Genomic DNA, 24,186 nt, shown 5'->3' on the forward strand with positions numbered 1-24,186 from the left:
TGGGCTTCCCTTTGTGGCTAAACCTACCTTTCTCTCTGGCTGCCCTTAACATTTTTTCCTTCATTTCAACTTTGGTGAATCTGACAATTATGTGTCTTGGAGTTGCTCTTCTCGAGGAATATCTTTGTGGTATTCTCTGTATTTCCTGAATTTGAATGTTGGCCTGCCTTGCTATGTTGGAGAAGTTCTCCTTGATAATATCCTGCAGAGTGTTTTCCAACTTGGTTCCATTCTCCCCGTCACTTTCAGGCACACCAATCAGATGTAAATTTGGTCTTTCATATGATTCCCTATTTCTTGGAGGCTTTGTTCATTTGTTTTTACTCTTTTTTCTCTAAACTTCTCTTCTCACTTCATTTCATTCATTTGCTCTTCAATCACTGATACTCTTTCCTCCAGTTGATCAAGTCGGTAACTGAAGCTTGTGCATTTGTTACGTAGTTCTCGTGTCATGGTTTTCATCTCTATCTGTTTGTTTATGGAATTCTCTGCATTGGTTATTCTAGTTATCCATTCTTCCATTCTTTTTTCAAGGTTTTAGTTTCTTTGCACTGGGCACGTAGTTCCCCCTTTAGCTCTGAGAAGTTTGATCAACTGAAGCCTTCTCTCAACTCATCAAAGTCATTCTCCATCCAGCTTTGTTCCATTGCTGGTGATGAGCTGTGTTCCTTTGGAGGGGGAGAAGTGCTCTGATTTTTTGAATTTCCAGCTTTTCTGTACCACTTTTCCCCCATCTTTGTAGTTTTATCTGCCTTTGGTCTTCGATGATGGTGATGACATTCTGATGGGGTTTTGCTGTGGGTGTCCTTTCTGTTTGTTAGTTTTCCTTCTAACAGTCAGGACCCTCAGCTGCAGGTCTGTTGGAGTTTGCTTGAGGTCCACTCCAGACCCTGTTTGCCTGGGTATCAGCAGCGGAGGCTGCAGAAGATAGAATATTGCTGAACAGCAAGTGTTGCTGTCTGATTCTTGCTCTGGAAGCTTTGTCTCAGAGGTATACCCAGCCGTGTGAGGTGTGAGGTGTCAGTCTGCACCTAGTGGGGGATGTCTCCCAGTTAGGCTACTCAGGGATCAGGGACCCACTTGAGCAGGCAGTCTGCCCGTTCTCAGATCTCAAGCTCCGTGCTAGGAGAACCACTGCTCTCTTCAAAGCTGTCAGACAGGGACATTTACATCTGCAGAGGTTTCTGCTGCTTTTTGTTTAGCTATGCCCTGTCCCCAGAGATGGAGCTTACAGAGAAAGGCAGGCCTCCTTGAGCTGTGATGGGCTCCACCCAGTTTGAGCAGCTTTGTTTACCTACTTAAGCTTCAGCAACAGCGGGTGCCCCTCCCCCAGCCTTGCTGCTGCCTTGCAGTTAGATCTCAGACTGCTGTGCTAGCAATGAGGGAGGCTCTATGGGCGTGGGACCCTCCAGGCCAGGCTTGGGTTATAATCTTCTGGTGTGCCTTTTGCTAAGACCCTTGGTAAAGCACAGTATTAGGATGGGAGTTACCCGATTTTCCAGGTTTTGTGTGTCTGAGTTTCCCTTGGCTAGGAAAAGGAATTTCCTTCCCTCTTGCACTTCCCAGGTGAGGTGATGCCTCACTCTGCTTCAGCTCTCGCTGGTTGGGCTGCACCCACTGACCAGCACCAAGTGTTCGACACGCCCCAGTGAGATGAACCCAGTACCTCAGTTGAAAATGCAGAAATCACCCATCTTCTGTGTCGCTCATGCTGGGAGCTGGAGGCTGGAGCTGTTCCTATTCAGCCATCTTTGGCACCCCCCAAACAATTCTTTGATCACTGTTTTATCTTAACACATACTTACCATATATGCTAGAATAATACTGAAAATATAACGAATATTATATAAAATTATTGTGTAATTTAAAATGTTTACATTAATTCATTTTATTCTGTAAATATACTAAATTATTTTACAAATCTGCTTACTGGGTGATATACGTTATGCACATTGTCCATGGAAATTGTCATATTTATGACTTCCAGAGATTTTACACAATGTGGAGAAAATAACTAACAAGTTTCTGCAGGCAGTATTGTGCCCATAGCTCTACACAGCAGAGAGACAGAATCTGACCTTAGGTCAAGTCTTGGGGAGAAAACAAGAATCTGGATCAGAGCCCAGGTCATCAGAAACGGTTCCAAATTCCCAACTTGTACTGGTACCTCCAGAACTACATGGTCTCTGTGGTTGTCCTGCCCTTCGCTCCCACTACAAAGACTAGAACTAAATGAAAGCATTCATCTGTCTACCCTCGTTGGTAGTTCCAACAAGACCAGGAGCTGCAACAGACTCAAAAATGGCTGGAGACATTCCCAAGTGCCTGTCCTCATTGGCTATGGGGAGGCAAAGTTCGTGTCCAGCTCTATGACCCTGACTACATGAAGGTGATTCTGGGGACATCAGGTGAGACTGAAACTTCATCCTAACTGCATCAGCTCTTCCCTGCTGATACATGCCCCGGGTCTGTAAAAACCCAGTAGAAAGTGGCAGTTCAAACGTTAATATCTAAACCCTGTCCCAACCATCCACAAAGCCCACAGTCTAGGCTACAGCCAGAAGTATTTACTGAGTACTGAATGTTTAAAACAACCGTGCGGGGGTAAATTTGCCGTTTTTTCTTTTCCTTCTTGCTGTTTTAAGCTAATAGAGTTAATCTGAAATGTACATTGCCACATGTCTCATAGATATGTGGGTATATGCATATGGTACTGGTGTTGATCTATAATTTTGAGATTTTGGTTCTTATTCTCATTTTCACTCATCAATGAATTATGACATGGATTTGGTAACTGTAACTCCTTCTAGTCCTGGGTCATTGGTAGACTGATCCACCACCAATGGCTCTGTCTTACTCTCTGACCTGGAGGACATTGCTTATGTTTCTCACCAACTCCTTACTAGATCTGTGGGTGTTCTGCTGCTGGAACACTGAATCTGACTTCCTGAGCCCACATTGACCTTCATGGCAGACATGGAAAGGGACAGGAGGCAAAGTGGGAAATGACACAGGTCAAACTGCCAACACACAGACATTATCAACTGATAGAAGCCCGTGGTCTGAACCACAGCTGCCTCTGGGGATGCCAAATTTAGTAGTAGTAGCTCCCAGTTTCCTGTAAAACCTTGTCTTATCTCTCAGACTCCAAAATTCCAGAAAACTGCAGATTCCTGGCTCCCTGGATTGGTGTGTACATGTAAACTAGGACCGCTCCCCAGTTCCCCATCCGCTCCCCAGTTAGATTTACCAAGAGCAATCTCTTTGGCTCACAGAGAACAAAAGGTGAGGGGCCACCACTATCGTGACCCATCCCTAATCCAGTTTCATGTCCCTTCTTTTAACAAGACCCTCACCCTGTCCTAATGCTGGTGTGAGCCCTCCTCAGGCGCAGCTTCTTCCACTTCACTTCTCGGTTCTCTCCAGACATCCTCAGCCTGATATTTATTTAACATCTGCCCACAACTCTTTCCAAACTTCATCTCACAACTGTCCTAATCACAGGGATGTATCAGCCCGATTAGGACATTCCCATACCTGAAATGCACCTGCTTTCCCTGCCGTAGCCCATGAAGTACCTTCTAGGTTTTCTCCCCTCAGAAACCACCTTCTCTCCTTCCCAAGAGATCCCTTTCATCCCGCCTCTCACCAACACACATACACACACCCATCTCTTGGCCCAGAGTATGGTTTGCTCCTGCTGAATGGGCAGAAGTGGCACCAGCACTGGCGGATGCTGATCCCAGCATTCCATTATGACATCCTGAAGTCCTACATGGGGCTCATGGCGGACTCCATACACATGATACTGGTGAGTCCATCTTTCTCCCCTCCAGACATCCAATCACAGCATGCACTCTCACCAATTTCACTCTCAACTCTGTGTCCCACAGACAGCCATAGACACAGCCAAACAGAATAACACACTCAGACCATTACTGTGAGAGTAGGGTTCCCCAAAAGTGATGTGATAGCAGAGCACCCAGGCATCAAGTTGCATCCACACTTTGCTCATTGTCACAGGAAATGAGGATCATAGTGGATAAATTCTGCCTCCCACTTTGAAATCTTCAGCACAGGGGACTGGAGAGATGGTCAGTCTGCTGGACATCAGGACACCCTACCCCGATGGCCTTGACAATATCATCTCCACTGTCAGGATGGACAGGCTAGGACGTCACTCACTGAGGCTCTGGCCTGGGACCCAGAGCTTTCTGCATGGATTTGAACCGTGCATGCAGTGAAAGGGACACCAGCTCTTCATTCTCAGAGCCAGAGCTGCCATACCCTTCTCTCCTAGCCGGACTCTGATGTCTCATTCAACTGTGCCCAGCAAATATTTCACGAATGAAAATTAATTGAAGTCCCTGATGTGCCTCCATTAGGCACCTATATGAGCCTTTTTTTTTTTTTTTTTTTTGAGATGCGTAGTCTCGCTCGTCATCCAGGCTGGAGTGCGGTGGCGCGATCTCGGCTCTCTGCAAACTCCACCTTCCAGGTTCACCCCATTCTCCTGCCTCAGCCTCCAAAGTAGCTGGGACTACAGGCGCCCACCACTATGCCCAGCTAGTTTTTGTATTTTTAGTAGAGACGGGGTTTTACCATGTATATGGGCCTTTTAGACTTCCTTTTGTTTTGACACTTGTCCCCCTAAAGTTGAGATGCAATCAGTCTCTCAGAACAAGCTCAGTTTTCAGAACACTGAAGAGTACTCCTATTATTTATTCATAAACAACAACAAAAAATGTTTCCAGCCAACTAGAGGGTACAACTGAATCTAAGAATACAAAACTTAATTCAGGCTATTGTGAGCAAACATGGTTAATGCTGCATTAAAACTTTGAAAACTAGGTATTGGTTTACACATATTGATTCACAATACCAATATCAGCACTACATCTGCTCTTAAAATGAGGGATCCCAACCATGATATCTGGAGATAAAGGGAAAAGCCAAGCCCTATTAGCAAAAGACTTCTGAGGAATTAAGAAGGTCCATGGCCTCTCCCACTATAGGACAAGTGGGAAGAGCTCGTTGGCCAGGACTCCCCTCTGGAGGTCTTTCAGCACGTCTCCTTGATGACCCTGGACACCATCATGAAGTGTGCCTTCAGCATCCAGCTGGACCGGTCAATGATAACTCTCCAGCTGTGGGGTTCATGTTCTTATCAACTGCATGGACATACCTGAGAGGCAGGTGGGGCAGCTTGTGGGCTCACCTCCACAGGAAGAAAGACTCAGCCTATGACAAAGCTCTAATCCCAGACCAGACCAAAACATGCTTCAGCTACGGATTCCTTATCCCTAGCACAGGTAGACCCTGGCTGTTCACAATATCTTATAAAAACCTCAGGATCACAGAGCTCTAAGACAGAAGAAACAAGTGCCTCAGTCATGCCTGTCCCATGTTGGAAGCTATCTCCATCCAGATTCCACATTGCCTCCAAACCAGAGGCCCCTTTGACTTTGGTCTCTTCTGCATCCTTTCCCTCAGGGATATCCAATCCTACATCCAGGCCATTGGGGACCTTAAAAAGCTGTTTCCCGCACGAGCATTGTCTTTCATCAGAATGACACTATCTACAGCCTGACCCCTACCAGCTGCTGGAACCACCGTGCCTGCCAGCTTGTCCATCAGCACACAGGTTCTGTTTCCTCTTGTCTCCTCCCTTCAACAGGCACAGCTAAAGGAGGCTGCCCTGACTCATCACACACAGCCAGGCCCCCTGTGGCCCCTGCAGAAACTGGGACACACCCATGACAGAGATTTCCATAGAGCAGGGGCTGGGAGCTGAGATGTTAGGGGCAGGCACTGTGCAGGCATTTACCTGTGTCCCCACATGGGGATGGTTACCTGAAATCCCATCCAAGCAGCATTCAAGCAGCAGCCCCGTGGGTTGTGCCACTGCGGGGAGGCCTGCCCTGCCTCACACAGCACTAGAACTTTTACTCCTGAACATGCATCCATACCTACACTCATGCTGAGGTCCACCAGGCACCCACATGGAGGCAGGTGAACCTCTGGGCCTCCTGGGGGCTGCTGACACTCTCGGCTCTGTATGGTAACCATTGTTCTGGAACAGATTGAGCGATCCAACTGAGGAAGGCTCACCTGAAAGAGGAGGGGTAGCTGGAGAAGGTCAGGAGGACGAGGCACTTGGATTTCCTGGACATCCTCCTCTTGGCCAAAGTGAGTGTGTGTAGGAGAGGCCAGAGGCTTTTCCCAAAGCACAGAGCAAGAGACTAACCCTGCACTCTTACCTCGGCCTCCCCAGATGGAGAATGAGAGCAGCTTGTCAGACAAGGACCTCCATTCTGAGGCAGACACACTTATGTTTGGAGGCCATGGCACCACAGCCAGTGGCATCTCCTGGATCCTCTATGCTCTGGCCACACACCCCAAGCTTCAGCAGAGGTGCCAGGAGGAGATCCAGAGCTGGATTCAGGGATGGAGCCTCCATCAGCTGGTGAGTGAGGGTTCAAGAGATGCAGGAGTCATGCTCTCTCTGTAGGGGGGATTCACCTGGTCTTCCCAGGCCCTGCTGATGTTCAGGATGGACTTTGTTTCAGGGACCACCTGGACAAGATGCCCTACACCACCATGGGCATCAAGGAGGTGCTCAGACTCTGCCCACTGGTGCCAGGCATTGGCAGAGAGCTCAGCACCCCCATCACCTTCCCTGATGGGCGCTCCTTGCCCAAAGGTATGAACTTCCCCCATCCACTCACCTAAGCTCTCCACAGGGAGATGTGGAGGGTCAGGAATGCACCTGTGCTTCAGCAATTGCAAACCTCTCTGAGCCTCCCTTTCCTTGTCAAAAAATGAAACATATTTTATAGTTAGGATGAAGAATTTGAAATGCCTGGCAAAGAGCTTGAACCACCAAAAGTCAGATAAATAAATGTCAGCCTCTGCATGTGGCCTTGGGATTCTAAAGCCCTAAAATTATATTCCATGAGATGTGGAGGGCTAGAAAGAATCAGACACAGGCACAGGGAGATGTGGTTCTTTCCTGATCGGGTTAAGGCAAATGAGGGAGATCAGGAATCATAAGTCATGGGTCAGCTGTTGTCCAGCTTTTGAGGAGCCCTCAGATTGATGACAGAGAGCCACTGATGACCATATTTGAGCCCACTACAGTGGACAGAATACACCAAGGCTCAACCCCCATTGGGTCTGGTCTCAGTCCTGTCATGTTCTAGCTGTGTGACCATAGGCAAGACAATCAGCCTCTGAGATTGAGGTAGCTTCTCTGAAATTTGGGAATAAAGAAATGTCTTCCATGGATCATTGTTGTGGGTATTGAGTGAGTTCATGTATATTCCCCAGTGGCCCTTGGAGGCATTTGATGAAGGTAGGTTCCCACCGTACTTACTACAAACAGTAAAACACCAATGCTTTCTTGCTTCTCATTCCTGGATTCATGGTTTTCTACTCATCCTTCAGCTCACATGCTTAACCAAGCTCAGCACCCCTGTATCATCCTGCTCAAAGTGATTATTTGAGGCAAAACTTTTCTTCTACTGCCTGAGGGACCAGGCCACCTCATGGATATGATCCATCTTCTCTCTCTCTTCCACAGCCTCCCCACAAGATTGAAAGTCACCCTTTCCATTTATGGCCTTCACCACAACCCAAAGGTGTGGTCAAACCCAGAGGTAAGAAGGTCTTGGAGGAGGATGATCTCTCAGGCCCAACACATTCTCCTGCTCAGGGGATCCTGTCTCCTTATGGGTAGATAACAGAGTCTGGACTCTTATCTGTCCTGTGCTAGTGCTCTCTCTGCAGGAGTTTGACCCTTCCCACTTTGCATCGGGTTCTGCTTGACACAGCCATGTTTTCCTGCCCTTCTCAGGAGGATCGAGGTGAGGTGCCATAATGCTGGTAATGGAGGTGGAGGTGGAGGATGAGAAACAGGGGGAGGCTCTGGGCACACAGTTGATGCTTATGGCTCCCTAATTCATATGTGGCATCTTCACCTATACCCTTGGATGCTGGTGTTTGTGGGAAGGAAGTCTGATGCTGATGTCTTTGTGTACAAAAGAAAGACGGCATTTCAGGGCACAGGACGGCGACTTCACTCCCTCTGCTTTTTCCAGTGTCCAGCCAAAATTCACTGAGTGTGTGTGTTCTGAACTTTCATGTATTCTGGTGTTTTCCTCATTTGAGGAGTATGAATTTTCAATATTAGACTTGTTCGGTCAATTAAATTGTATATATTAGCATTTCTCAATTTTCGGAGATATTAAAGTCAATTTCTCTGTCCCCTACATATTGCCATTGCAGCACACTACGATTTCTACTTAATTCACTCATGTGTTATGTGAAAAAACTGAAATATTTGCATATATTTAGAATTAAGGTGCCTTGCTAGTCCTCCCTTACAAGCCAAAAAAGTGAAAGGTTAAAACAACCCTTTGCAGGAAGTTTTATACCCATATGCGTTGTCTCAAATATTTTGTTGTCTTGTGCAACAAATGTCCACTGTGTTATAATGTTCACATATTTGTGTCTCCTTTCCCATTTGGCAAAATTGTTTTTGTGCAGTGGGTTCTCTATGCCACGATCCCAGAGGCCACATAGCAAAATGTTGACAAACACATGAAAATGAGAACAATAAACTGCCTTTGAGGAAAACTCTCTTTTAAATATATGACAAATAACATTTGAAGACTTATGTGTATGAATTATGAAACACACTTGAAATAGTTGCTGAGTTGGACATATGCACTCCAAAATAACTGCAGTGGAAATCCTCAGGGCTGCAGGAAATATCATATGAAAAGCAAATGCCAAGAACTAAGTAAATTGTTAGTAGAAACGTAGTTTTTCTAAATGAGTAATTATCTGAATTCTCCCGATGGTGAGTCCACTTTCACACAATGGTTGTTAAGCAGATGTTCCAGAAAGTCCTTCTACAGCACTGTTTTATCCCAGGATGCCAACTTCCTCCTAAACAGTGGCTCTCAATCATGTTGCTGCCACTAGAGGACAGGAGAGCATCCCCAAGCTCCATTTCTAGTCCAGAACTAATATTTACTCTCAGTGTATTTCATTCTATTTTATTCTTTTTAAACTTAATTAACCTCATTCAAATATATAAGTATTTATTAAGCCTACCTCTGTGGGTTAGGCCCTGTGCAGCATGATGGGAAAACAGGAAAAAGGTACTGTCCCTGCCTCTAGGAGTTCATAGTCAAGAACAAAAATGTGTTGTTATACAGAAACACATTGTATGCTCCAGGCACACATCACTCCCTCATCCATCCTTTCACTTATTCAGTCACTGAGTGACTGAAGGACTGGCCTGCCCCTCCACACCTGTGGGCATTTCTTGTCAGGTGGAAGAAGAGACTTGGGAAAAGAAAGAGACACAGAGACAAAGTATAGAGAAAGAAAAGTGGGCCCAGGGGACCAGCTCTCAGCATATGGAGGACCTGTGCCAGCACCGGTCTCTGAGTTCCCTCAGTATTTATTGATCATTATCTTTACCATCTCAGAGAGGGAGGGGGAAGTGGCAGGACAATAGGGTAATAGTAGGGAGACGGTAAGCAGGAAGACATATGAATAAAGATCTCTGTGTCATGAATAAGTTTAAGGAAAAGTGCTGTGCTTTGATGTGCATGTATGCAAATATCTCCATAAACATTTCCATGCATTAAAGAGCAGCATTGCCGCTAGCACGGCTCACCTCCAGCCCTAAGGTGGTTTTCTCCTATCTCAGTAAATAGAACATACAATTGGGTTTTACGTTGAGACATTCCATTGCCCAGGGACAGGCAGGAGACAGATGCCTTCCTCTATCTCAACTGCAAAGAGGCCCTCCTCTTTTACTAATCCTGCTCAGTACATACCCTTTATGGGTGTCAGGCTGGGGGACAGTCAGGTCTTTCCCTTCTCATGAGGCCATATTTCAGACTATCACATGGGGAGAAACCTTGGACAATACCTAGCTTTCCTAGGCAGAGGTCCCTGAGGCCTTCCACAGTGTTTGTGTCCCTGGGTACTTGAGATTAGAGAATGGTGATGACTTTTACTAAGCATACTGCTTTCAGGCACTTGTTTAACAAAGCACATCCTTCATAGCCCCAAATCCATTAAACCTTGAGTCAACACAGCACATGTCTTTGCAAGCACAGGGTTGGGGGTAGAGTTACAGATTAACAGTATCTCAAGGCAGAAGAATTGTTCTTAGTACAGAACAAAATGGAGTCTCTTATGTCTACTTTCTACATAGACACAGTAACAGTCTGATCTCTCTTTCTTTTCCCCACAAGTGACTCATTGAGTGTTCCTGTTTCTGGCACTGTCCTAGGCACTGGACTGTTTATGGATGGAGCACAGATGCCAACTGGGGGCTTGAGGTGGGAGAGGCACAGTTGGCAGGGAGTGAAAGGCAGCTGGGTCCTGGCCTTAGCCTTGAGGATGTGGCAGGCATAGGTGGAGTGAGGATGCTCCCAGCCATCTCCACATGAACAGGGCTAGGACGTGGGCTGGATGTCCATGGTCCAGGCTCCTGGTAAGAGTTGGGTGAGGCAACAGCTACGGAGGGCTTGGCTGCTACCTGGGATGCTGTCCCCGCTTTGAGGAGTGTGGGAGAATCTGAGCTGGTCTGTGGCTTCAGTGTGGAGGAAGGGCAAGCAGGGACCCAGAAAGTCCAGGTGAGAAGACTGAGGGACAGCAAGGAGGGACATTTCTGGAGTACAATTAGAAGGCTACAGGTGCTGGTAGGCAGACGGGTAAGGGGGAGGCAGGAGCCTGCCTGGACCATGGAGTGGGAGGAAGGTGGGGTAACAATTGAGGTCCACCTACCCAGGGTCCTCCCAGGAAGCCTTCCCACTACCCATCTGACTCCCCTCTCCCACCCATCTGGGTCTCTCTCTAAGAATCCAGGTCTCTGTGTACCCCTACATGGAGAGCACTGGAGAGTGTGCCTCCCCTACCTTACAGGGACCTGAACTGGGCTCTACACTGGGGAACCACACACTGTCTGTGGAAGAATGAACAAACCATTGATTAACTCTATGACAATTCATGTAATTAAACTCTGCCTTAGAGCCCTAGACCTCCTGACAGAGGGTTACAGGCCTGCTCAGAGCAGAGACAGGAGTTTGGAGCTAGCCCTGGAAGACTGGCAGACTCTGTCTAAAGTCAAGGAAAAGAGTGAATCAAGGCCTGGGTAGAGGGGCATGTGGGCTTTAGGGAAAGGATTTTGGGGCTAGGCACATAGAGGAAGACCCTAAATCCCCAGCTCAGGGGTGGAGCTCAGAGACCAAAGCCTGCCTAGCTCATAATAGGGCCTGAGGTCATTTTTCAATTCATTGTCTCTGCCTGGCCCAGGAACTGCATCGGGAAACAATTTGCCATGAACGAGCTGAAGGTGGCCACGGCCCTGACCCTGCTCTGCTTTGAGCTGCTGCCTGATCCCACCAGGATCCCCATCCCATACCACGAGTTGTGTTGAAGTCCAGCAATGGGATTCACCTGAATCTCAGGAAGCTCCCTAACCCCTGTGGGGACAAGGGCCAGCTCTGAGGGCCCTCACCTGCCATCCTCTCTTCCTGACCCCTGCTGCTGTCCCCTGCCTGTCTGCCCACTTCCTGCTTTCTATCTGGCCACGTGCCCGTCTTCTCACCTGTTTGCTGTCCTATTTCTGTCTTCCAGTCTGTCTTCCCATTTCTCATTCACCTTTCTCCAGGCTCCCTACCTGCTTGTCTATCTATCTCCTACCCACCTGCATCACTGGCTTTCCATCCAGCACCCAGTCTTCTGCCTGCCCTCCAGCCTGTCTGCCACTACACCTGTCTATCTCCTGTCTGCTTGTCTGTACCATGTAGGCATTTTCTATTGCTGCCGAAATAAACTACTACACTTTAGTACTTTTCAGTAATAGAAATGTATTATCTTATAGTTCAGTGAGTCAAAGTCAGAAATGGGTTCACTAGATGAAAACAAGTTGCAGACAGGGCCAACCCCTTTCCAGGGGTCTAGGGAAGAGGCTTACCCCTTACTCTTTCAGTTCCAGAGCTGCCTTTTTTTTCCTTGGTATTGGCCCCTCTCCCTCTTTGAAGCCAACAGCATTTCAAATCTCTTTCTGTCTCTTACTGTCCTCACATCTCTTTCCTTCTAGTAAGGACCTTTGTGGTTCCATCTAGTTCATTCAGATAATCCAAAATAATTTCACCATCTCAAAATCCATTACTTACTACTTCAAAGTCCATTTTGATATATGCCATGTCATGATAATGGATTCAATGTATTAGGATGTGGACATCATCTAGGGTCTTGAATCAGCCTAGCACAGTTCCTGTCTGATTGTCATTCTATATGTTCATCCACATTTGTCTCATAAGGTAGCTGGCAATCTGATTGCTATTCACAGAACCCCTCTGTCTTCACTCTTCTATGGAATAAAGTGTACAAGGTGTATGTGTCTGCATTTCCTTCAAAGGAGAGAGACTGGAGCGAAGACACCAAGGGGGAGGAAATATAGTGGAGACAAGTCTCTTCAGAGTAGGAAAAAGAGAGTTGATATCTTCCCTGTGGTGTAAGGACCCCAGAAGGGATTAACCCAGCTTACCCTGCTTCATACAATTGCATGCCTGTGACCCATGATGCCCACACCATGCCCAGCTCCTGAGGCTTTCTTGGCAGTTTAGATAAAGGGTTTTTCTCTAGGAGATCAGAGGGAGAAGCTCACATCTATAGGGGAAAGATTCCAGACCTCTATTCCATTCAAGATTTGGCTTTCCTCATATGAGATGAATCAGAGCAGGGCTGACTAAGGACCTATCTTAGTGTGTTTTGTTTTCCTATAACAGAATACCTGAGGCTGGATAATTTACAAAGAAAAGAGGTTTCTTTGGCTCGTGATTCTGATGGCTGGAGGGCCCAAGATTTGGCAGCTGAATCTGGTGTAGTCCTCATGCTGCTTTCACCCATGATAGAAAGAATGAGAAGCAGCCATGCACACAGATCACACGGTGAGAGAGGAAACAAGAGAGAGACACCAAGAAAGCTGCACTCTTTGCAGGAGCCACTCTCCTGGGAATATAATCATTCCACCTAGAGTGAGAACTCACTCACACCTGCAAAGTAGGAAGGGGACAGTAATTTATTTATTTATTTTATTATTATCATTTTTTGAGATGGAGTTTCACTCTTGTTGCCCAGGCTGGAGTGCAATGGCATGATCTCGGCTCACCACAACCTCTGCCTCCTGGGTTCAAGTGATTCTCCTGCCTCAGACTCCCAAGTAGCTGGGATTAGAGGCATGTGCCAGCACACCACACCTGGCTAATTTTGTATATTTACTAGAGACAGGGTTTCTCCATGTAGGTCAGACTGGTCTCGAACTCCTGACTTCAGGGGATATACCTGCCTCAGCCTCCCAAAGTGCTGGGATTACAGACATGAGCCGCCATGCCCAACTGGGGACAATAATTTATTTATGAAGGATCAATCCCCATGATCCAAACACCTCCTCACTATGATGCATCTGCAAATGGTGTCACACTGGGGATGAAATTTCCAACAGGAGTTTGATCAATGACACAATCCCAGCCATAGTGGGGCTGCAGTGAGCTTAGCAGGAAAGCCTCAGAGGGCTGGTTTGGCATGAGGGCTTCTGGCACCCAGGTTTTCACAGCTCAAATGAGACTGAGGAGGCAGCCATCCCAACCACATGACCAGGCAGCTGTCAACTTCCCTCATATATGAGACCTGCATGCTCCTGAGGAGGCTCACAGAGTACACAGTTGTTCAGCAAGCACTAGGAGGAGCCCAGGTAGGCAAAGAGGTTGTCAGACTCCAAGCCCGCCTCCCCACAGCACAACCTCTCAGTAGCCCCTGCCTCTCTGGCTGGCTACCCTGAGGGAGCAGGAGCATCCTCAACCCGGTTCATACTTGGCAACTGCCTGAATGCTGGTGTTCCTAACCCTCAGCTCTGCTTCACCACCTGGCCTCTATGCACTTCCACCAGCTTCACTGGGTTGGTGGCCCTGTTTGCACCAGACTCTCTCAATCCAGACCTTGCTTCTCTTGCTGAATCTGAGCACAGGTGTCTCTTGCTGGATCTGAGCACAGGTGTCCCTTCAACTCCTCCCCATTCCCAGCCCAGGGCCCTGGATGCCATAGACAGATCTTCCTCTGCCTGAGATGTGACATCTCATTCTGATGTACCCTGATGGGCTTCTCTCCCAGTTGGTGCCTGCAGCCAGGACCTCCCTCCAAGCCTCCTGGGCTCCTGGGTTACCGGGATAGTTCAGCCATGCTCTGAGAAGGGGCAGGAAAGGGAAAATCTGAACAGTCAGTGATCAGCTATGGTTAGAGGGAGAGGAAGGACTGTGCCAGGATAGTGAGTTGGGAACCTCCTGAACATGATGCTTAGCAGATCCCCCAGAATTAGGTAGTACACAAGGGCTCATGCTGGCCATGCTCACAGAGCACAAGGCACTGGGCACTCACTCTCATTACTACCCCTAGTACCTGGGTGAAAAGAGAGAGGTGAAGAATAAAAGTGAAAGCCTCATTTGGATGGGAGAGATGGAGACCGGAGCATGACCAAGGAGAGAGGGAAGGCGGACAAGGAGGGGGACACTGAATATCCACTTGTAAAATAATGAAGGGAGACCCTTACCTACACCATATATAACGTAAAAAAAAAAAAGGATAGAAAAGCTAAGAGACAGCCTACAGAATGGAAGAATGTATTCACAATCCAAATGAGAATATATGAAAAACTCCAACACTCAACACCAAAATACTGCAACCCCATTCAACAATCAGCAAAGGACTTCAATAGACACTACTGTAAAGAAGATATGCAAATGGTCAGTAAGCACCTGAAAAGATGCTCAACTTCATTAATCATTGTGGAAATGGAAATGAAACCCACAATGAGATACCACTTCATACCCTTTAGGAAGTCTGAAATTATTTTTAGTGGAAAATAACAAATATTTAACAGGATGTGGAAAAATTGGAACTCTTACAAATTGCTGGTGAACATAAATTGGCATGTCAATTTGGAAAACAGATTTGTGGTTCCTGAAAAAGATAAAAGCACAAGTACCATAGTATCCAGAAATTCACACCTGGCTATATAACTAAAAGAATTGAAAACAGGGATTTGAACAGATACTTGTGAGCGAATGTTCATGGCACCATTATTCACAACAGATGTAAGAAAGAACTCAAGTGTCCATTAACAGACAAATGGGTACACAGAATATCCCATATACATACAATACAATATTATTTCATGGTACTGGTACCAAAACAGAGATATAGACAAATGGAACAGAACAGAGCCCTCAGAAATAATACCACACATCTACAACCATATGATCTTTGACAAACCTGACAAAAACAAGAAATGGGGAAAGGATTCCCTATTTACTAAATGGTGCTGAGAAAACTGGATAGCCATAAGTAGAAAGCTAAAACTGGATCCCTTCCTTATACTTTATACAAAAATTAATTCAAGATGGATTAGAGACTGAAGTGTTAGACCTAAAACCATAAAAACCCTAGAAGAAAACCTAGGCAATACCATTCAGGACATAGGCATGGGCAAGGACTTCATGTCTAAAACACCAAAAGCAATGGCAACAAAAGCAAAAATTGACAAACGGGATCTAATTAAACTAAAGAGCCTCTGCACAGCAAAAGAAACTACCATCAGAGTGAATAGGCAACCTACAGAATGCGAGAACATTTTTGCAATCTACTCATCTGACAAAGGGCTAATATCCAGAACCTACAAATAACTCAAACAAATGTACAAGAAAAAAACAAACGACCCCATCAAAAAGTGGGCAAAGATATGAACAGACATTTCTCAAAAGAAGACATTTATGCAGCCAACAGACGCATGAGAAAATGCTCATGATCACTCACCATCAGAGAAATGCAAATCAAAACCACAATGAGATACCATCTCACACCAGTTAGAATGGCAATCTTTAAAAAGTCAGGAAAAAGTAGGTGATGGAGAGGATGTGGAGAAATAGGAACAGTTTTACACTGTTGGTGGGACTGTAAACTAGTTCAACCATTGTGGAAGACAGTGTGGCGATTCCTCAAGGATCTAGAACTAGAAATACCATTTGACCCAGCCATCCCATTACTGGGTATATACCCAAAGAATTACAAATCATGCTGCTATAAAGACACATGCACACATATGTTTATTGCGGCACTATTCACAATAGCAAAGACTTGGAACCAACCCAAATGTCCATCAATGACAGACTGGATTAAGAAAATGTGGCACCTATACACCATGGAATACTATGCAGCCATAAAAAAGGATGAATTCATGTCCTTTGTAGGGACATGGATGCAGTTGGAAACCATCATTCTCAGCAAACTATCACAGGAACAGGAAACCAAACACCACATATTCTCACTCATAGGTGGGAATTGAACAATGAGAACACTTGGACACAGAAAGGGGAACATCACACACTGGGGCCTGTTGTGGGGTGGGGGAAGCGGGGAGGGATAGCATTAGGAGATATACCTAATGTGAATGATGAGTTAATGGGTGCAGCATACCAACATGGCACATGTATACATATGTAACAAACCTGCACTTTGTGCACATGTACCCTAGAACATAAAGTATAAAAAATAAAGAAATGCATATCCCTACACATTAATTTTGCACCATTGGTTTGATGTGAATATTTCTTATTAAAAAACAACAAGCAAAGAAACAAGAAACAGGAGTGAGGTTCTGATTCATACAACAGCAGGAATGACCTTGAGAACAGTATGCTAAGTGAAAATAACCAGACATAAAAAGACAAATATTGTAATAATTCTGCTGATAGGTAGAGGAATAGGCAAATTCGTAGATCCTAAAGTCGATTAGAAATAACCGGGGACTGGGGAAAGTCAGATTGGGGAAGTGTTGCTTAATGGTTACAGTTTCTGTTGGAGTGAAGAAAATGTTTTGGAAATAGGTAGTAATCAGGTTTCTAAATCATCATGAATTTCATTAAAGCCACTGAACTGTACAATTTAAATTGGTTAAAGTGTCTACTTTTGTATTCTGCAAACTCCGCCTCCCAGGTTCAAGGGATTCTCGTGCCTCAGTCTCCCAAGTGGCTGAGATTACAGGCGTGTGCCACCACACTCAGCTAATTTAATTTTTTTTTTTTTTAATTTTTAGTAGACACAGGGTTTCACCATGTTGACAAGGCTGGTCTTGAACTCCTAACCTCAGGTGATCCACCCACCATGGCCTCCCAAAGTGCTGGGATTACAGGCTTGAGCCACCGCGCCCAGCCTATTTTTTAATTTTTAAAAAAAACTTTTAGTAGACACAGGGTTTCACCATGTTGACAAGGCTGGTCTTGAACTCCTAACCTCAGGTGATCCACCCACCATGGCCTCCCAAAGTGCTGGGATTACAGGCTTGAGCCAGCACACCCAGCCTATTTTTTAATTTTTAAAAAAACTTTCAGTAGAGTCAGGGTTTCACTATGTTGGCCAGGCTGGTCTCGAACTCCTGACCTCAGGTGATCCGCCCACCTCGGCCTCCCAAAGTGCTGGGCTTTCAGACATGCACCACCACATTCAGCTAATTTAATTTTTTTTTTTTTTAATTTTTAGTAGACACAGGGTTTCACCATGTTGACAAGGCTGGTCTTGAACTCCTAACCTCAGGTGATCCACCCACCATGGCCTCCCAAAGTGCTGGGATTACAAGCGTGAGCCATCACACCTGGCCTGAATTGAGTTTTCTTAATGACAGTCCTGGGAGTGGGGAGAGGAGCAAATGATAACATCTGTTGAATGGGATCTGTTTCATACCAGGCACTTTGTAAAGCCAGATCATTTCATCTTCCCAGCTCTTTATTAAGATTAAGATTATTGTCACTATTTTGCAGAGGAGAATCAGATCTATAAGACTCCAAAGCCTCCTCTTTCCCACGCATCACAATGCCTCTAATGTACTGAGAGGTGTGCTCTCCGAGTGACTGGCCAGCGTATTCCTCACCAACAGGCTTGTCCTCCTGTCACTCCCGAGGCTGCTTTAAGTTTGCTCTGTGCTTGCTTTGGCCCTCAGATAGGGGAAGCCTGAGCCTCTTGGAACGTATCTGTGTCCATTGCCTTAAGTGGATTTTCACCTACCCCTCCCTGTGGAGGCTTCTGAGCTAGAAAATACAGAGGTCAGATGATGGCAGTTAAGTGTATCCAGCTCCATGGATGAAAATCAGACAAGGGTGCTTTAACTGCAGCAGGAGGAACTGGGATTAGCTCTGGGATAGGACTTCTGCTCAGTGAGAGATGCTAAGTTGTAGGAATGAGCTAGGGGAGGTAAGTGTGGAATTCCCTTTGAGAAGCCTTTAAGAACAAACTAAATATTCAACCCTCTGGGGCTTACTGTGGAGAATTAATGAGGCCCCTTGTGACAGCCCTGCTAAGCCTCCCTGGAAAACTACAAATCCATGATGTCAACTGGTCATTAAACTCCAGGCTTTTGTTGCTTGATAAAATTTAATTTAGGCCAGTAGGTGGCAATAAGTCAACAGAAATGAGGCCGTGTAGGCCTTCTTTGAACCTTGAGAGAACACATTAAAAGCAGTCTGGAAGGTTGCTTCTGGGAGCAAGAGGGGGAACCTTTCTGTGAATCCAGCGCTGATTGAGGTGCAATTAGCAGATCCACTAATGGGATGCCTCTCCTGACTCTGTTTTTTAAGTTCAGGGATACATGTGCAGAATGTGCATGTGTGTTACATAGGTATACATGTGCCATGGTGGTTTGCTGCACCCATCAACCCATCATCTACATTAGATATTTCTCCTAATGCTATCCCTTCCCTAACCCCCCACCCCTAACAGGCCCCAGTGTGTGATGTTCCTCTCACTGTGTCCACGTGTTTTCATTGTTCACCTCCCACTTATGAGTGAGAACATGTGATGTTTGGTTTTCTGTTCTCGTGTTAGTTTGCTAAGGATGACGGTTTCCAGCTTCATCCATGTCCCTGCAAAGGACATGAACTCATCCTTTTTTATGGCTGCATAGTATTCCATGGTATATATGTGCCACATCTTCTTTATCAAGTCTATCATTCATGGACATTTGAGTTGGTTCCAAGTCTTTGCTATTGTGAACAGTGCCGCAATAAACATACATGTGCATGTGTCTTTATAGTAGAATGATTTATAATCCTTTGGGTATATACCCAGTAATGAGATTGCTGGGTCAAATGGTATTTCTAGTTCTAGATCTTCGAGGAATCACCACACTGTCTTCCACAATGGTTGAACTAGTTTACAGTCCCATCAACAGTGTAAAAGCGTTCCTATTTCTTCACATCCTCTCCAGCATCTGTTGCTTCCTGCCTTTTTAATGATCGCCATTCTAACTGACTTGAGATGGCATCTCATTGTGGTTTTGATTTGCATTTCTCTAATGGCCACTGATGATGAGCTTTTTTTTCATACATTTGTTGGCTGCATAAATGTCTTCTTTTGAGAAGTGTCTGTTCATATCCTTCACCTACTTTTTGGTGGATTTTTTTTTTTCTTGTAAATCTGTTTATGTTCTTTGTAGATTCTGGATATTGGCCCTTTGTCAGATGGACAGATTGCAAAAATTTTCTCCCATTCTGTAGGATGCTTGTTCATTCTGATGATAGTTTCTTTTGCTGTGCAGAAGCTCTTTAGTTTAGTTAGATCCCATTTGTCAATTTTGGCTTTTGTTGCCATTGCTTTTGGTGTTTTAGTCATAAAGTCTTTGTCCATGCCTATGTCCTGAGTGGTATTGCCTAGGTTCTCTTCCAGGGTTTTTATGGTTTTAAGTCTTATGTTTAAGTCTTTAATCCATCTTGAATTAATTTTTGTATAAAGTGTAAGGAAGGGATCCAGTTTCAGCTTTCTGCATATGGCTAGCCAATTTTCCCAACACCATTTATTAAATAGGGAATCCTTTTCCCATTGCTTTTTTTTGTCAGGTTTGTCAAAAATCATATGGGTTGTAGATATGTGGTATTATTTCTGAGGCCTCTGTTCTGTTCCATTGGTCTATATATGTGTTTTGGTACCACTACTATGCTGTTTTGGTTACTGTAGCCTTGTAGTATAGTTTGAAGTCAAATACCGTGATGCCTCCAGCTCTGCTCTTTTTGGTTAGGATTGTCTGGGCTATGTGGGCTCTTTTTTGGTTCCATATGAACTTTAAAGTAGCTTTTTCTAATTTTGTGAAGAAAGTCAGTGTTAGCTTGAGTGGGATTAGTATTGAATTCATAAATTGCCTTGGGCAGTATGGCCATTTTCACGATATTGATTCTTCCTATCCATTATTATGGAATGTTCTTCCATTTGTTTGTGTCCTCTCTTATTTCGTTGAGCAGTAGTTTGTAGTTCTCCTTGAAGAGGTCCTTCACATCCCTTGTAAGTGGTATTCCTAGGTATTTTATTCTCTTTGTAGCAATTGTGAATGGGTGTTCACTCATGATTTGGCTCTCTGTTTGCAATTATTGGTGTATAGAAATGCTTGTGATTTTTGCACATTCATTTTGTATCCTGAGAATTTGCTGAAGTTTTTTTATCAACATAAGGAGAGTTTTGGGTTGAGACAATGGAGTTTTCGAAATATGCAGTCATGTCATCTGCAAATAGAGACGATTTGACTTCCTCTCCTCCTGCTTGAATACCTTTTATTTCTTTCTCTTGCATGATTGTCCTGGCCAGAACTGCCAATACTACGTTGAATAGGAGTGGTGAAAGAGGGCATCCTTGTCTTGTGCCAGTTTTCCAAGGGAATACTTCCAGCTTTTGCCCATTTAGTAAAATATTGGCTGTGAGTTTGTCATAAATAGCTCTTATTTTGAGATACGTTCCATCAATACTTAGTTTACTGAGAGTTTTTAGCATGAAGGGGTGTCAAATTTTATCATAGGCCTTTTCCTGCATCTATTGAGATAATCTATTGAGATAATCATGTGGTTTCTGTCATTGGTTCTGTTTATGTGATGGATTATGTTTATTGATTTGCATATGTTAAACCAGCCTTGCATCCCAGTGAGGAAGCCAAATTGAACGTGGTGGATAAGTTTTTTGATGTGCTGGTGGATTCAGTTTGCCAGCATTTTATTGAGGATTTTCCCATTGATGTTCATCAGGGATATTGGCCTGAAATTTTCTTTTTTTGTTGTGTCTCTGCCAGGTTTTGGTATCAGGATGATACTGGTCTCATAAAAAGACTTACCAAGGAGTCCCTGTTTTTCTGTTGTTGGGAATAGTTTCAGAAGGAATGGGACCATTCCTGTTTGTACCTCCGGTAGAATTTGGCTGTGAATCCATCTGGTCCTGGACTTTTTTTGGTTGGTAGGCTATTAATTACTGCCTCAATTTCTGAACTTGTTATTGGTCCATTCAGATATTTGACTTCTTCCTGGTTTAGACTTGGGAGGGTGTATGTGTCCAGGAATTTATCCATTTCTTCTATATTTTCTAGTTCATTTGTGTAGAGGTGTTTATAGTACTCTCTGATGGTATCTTGTATTCCTGTGGGATCAGTGGTGATATCTCCTTTATCATTTTTTATTGCATCTGTTTGATTCTTCTCTCTTTTCTTCTTTATTAGTCTGGCTAGTGGTCTATATATTTTACTGATCTTTTCAAAAACCCAGCTCCTGGATTCATCAATTTTTGAAGGGCTTTTTAATGTCTCTATCTCTTTCAGTTCTGCTCTAATCTTAGTTATTTCTTGCCTTCTGCTAGCTTTTGAATGTGTTTGCTCTTGCTTCTCTAGATCTTTTAATTGCAAAGTTAGAGTGTCGATTTTAGATCTTTCCTGCTTCCTCTTGTGGACATCTAGTGCTATAAATTTCCCTCTAAACACTGCTTTAGCTGTGTTCCAGCTATTCTGGTACATTGTGTATTTATTCTCATTGGTTTCAAAGAACTTTTTTGTTTCTGCATTAATTTTATTATGTACCTAGCAGTCATTCAGGAGCAGTTTTTTCCGTTTGCATGTAGTTTTGTGGTTTTGAGTGAGTTTCTTAATCCCGAGTTCTAATTTGATTGCACTGTGGTCTGAGAGACTGTTTGTTATGATTTCCATTCTTTTGCATTTGCTGAGGAGTGTTTTATTTCCAATTATGTGGTCAATTTTAGAATAAGTGCGATGTGGTGCTGAGAAGAATGTATATTCCGCTGATTTGGGGTGGAGAGTTCTGTAGATGTCTATTAGGTCTGCTAGGTGCAGAGCTGAGTTCAAGTCCTGAATATCCTTGCTAACTTTCTGTCTAGATGATCTGTCTAATATTGATGGTGAGGTGTTAAAGTCTACCACTGTTATTGTGTGGGAGTCTAAGTCTCTTTATAGGTCTCTAAGAACTTGCTTTATGAATCCAGGTGCTCCTGTATTGGGTGCATATATATTTAGGATAGTTAACTCTTCCTGATGCATTGATCCCTTTGCCATTATGTAATGCCTTTATTTGTATCTTTTGATCTTTGTTGGCTTAAAGTCTATTTTATCAGAGGCCAGGATTGTGATCCCTGCTTTTTGTTTTTTCTTTTTTGCTTTCCATTTGCTTGGTAAATATTCCTCCATCCCTTTATTTATTTTGAGCCTATGTGTGTCTTTGCACGTGTGATGGGTCTCCTGAGAACAGCACACCAATGGATCTTGACTCTTTATCCAATTTGCCAGTCTGTGTCTTTTAATGGGGCATTTAGCCCATTTACATTTAAGATTAATATTGTTATGTGTGAATTTGATATTTTCATTATGATGCTATCTGGTTATTTTTCCCATTAGTTGATGCAGTTTCTTCATAGTGTCAATGGTCTTTACAATTTGGTATGTTTTTGCAGTGGCTGGTACTGGTTGTTTTTTTCCCATGTGTAGTGCTTCCTTCAGGAGCTCTTGTCAGACAGACCTGGTGGTGACAAAATCTCTCAGCATTTGCTTGTCTGTAAAGAATTTTATTTCTCCTTCACTTCTGAAGCTTAGTTTGGCTGGAGATGACATTCTGGGTTAAAAATTATTTTCTTTAAGAATGTTGAATATTGGCCCCCACTTTCTTCTAGCTTGTAAGATTTCTACAGAGAGACCCACTGTTAGTCTGTTGGGTTTCCCTTTGTGGATAACCCGACCTTTCTCTCTGGCTGCCCTTAACATTTTTTCCTTCATTTCAACCTTGGTGAATCTGATGATTATGTGTCTTTGAGTTGCTCTTCCCAAGGAGTATCTTCGTGGTGTTCTCTGTTTTTCTTGAATATGAATGTTGGCTGAAAATAAAGGGATAGAGGAAGATCTACCAAGCAAATGGAAAACAAAAAAAAGTAGGGGCTGCAATCCTAGTCTCTGATAAAAGAGACTTTAAACCATCAAAGATCAAAAGAGACAAGGAAGGCCGTTATATAATGGTAAAGAAATCAATTCATCAGGAAGAGCTAACTATCCTAAATATATATGCACCCAGTACAGGAGCACCCAGATGCATAAAGCAAGTCCTTAGAGACTTACAAAGAGACTTAGATTCCCATACAATAATAATGGGAGACTTTAACACCCCACTGTCAACATTAGACAGATCAATGAGACAGAAAATTAACAAAGATATCTAGGAATTGAAATCAACTCTGCACCAAGCAGACCTAATAGACATCTACAGAACTCTCCACCCCAAATCAACAGAAAATACATTCTTCTCAGCACCACATCATACTTATTCCAAAATTGACCAATAGTTGGAAGTAAAGCACTCCTCAGCAAATGTAAAACAACAGAAGTTATAGCAAACTGTCTCACAGACCACAGTGCAATCAAACTAGAACCCACAACTAACAAACTCAATCAAAACCACTCAACTACATGGAAACGGCACAACCTGCTCCTGAATGACTACTGGGTACATAATGAAATGAAGGCAGAAATAAAGATGTTCTTTGAAACCAATGAGAACAAAGATAAAACATACCAGAATCTCTGGGACACATTTAAAGCAGTGTGTAGAGGGAAATTATAGCACTAAATGCCCACAAGAGAAAGCAGGAAAGATGTAACATTGACACCGTAGCATCACAATTAACTAGAGAAGCAAGAGCAAACACATTCAAAACCTAGCAGAATGCAAGAAATAACTAAGATCAGAGCAGAACTGAAGGAGATAGAGACACAAAAAACCCTCCAAAAACTCAATGAATCCAGGAGCT

The 24,186-nt window shown here is 44.2% G+C and overlaps 1 protein-coding gene and 1 pseudogene across 1 annotated transcript in view; one reads left to right on the forward strand and one right to left on the reverse strand.

The window, feature by feature from the left end:
- Positions 1-24,186, reverse strand: part of LOC105515243 (cytochrome P450 4X1) — an 82,703-nt gene that overhangs the window by 48,871 nt on the left and 9,646 nt on the right. The gene's annotated exons all lie outside the window — the stretch shown is intronic.
- LOC105515236 lies at positions 2,273-7,869 on the forward strand (annotated as a pseudogene).

Source organism: Colobus angolensis, unplaced genomic scaffold (assembly GCF_000951035.1).
Source record: "Colobus angolensis palliatus isolate OR3802 unplaced genomic scaffold, Cang.pa_1.0 Scaffold106, whole genome shotgun sequence".
NCBI classification, from domain to species: domain Eukaryota; kingdom Metazoa; phylum Chordata; class Mammalia; order Primates; family Cercopithecidae; genus Colobus; species Colobus angolensis.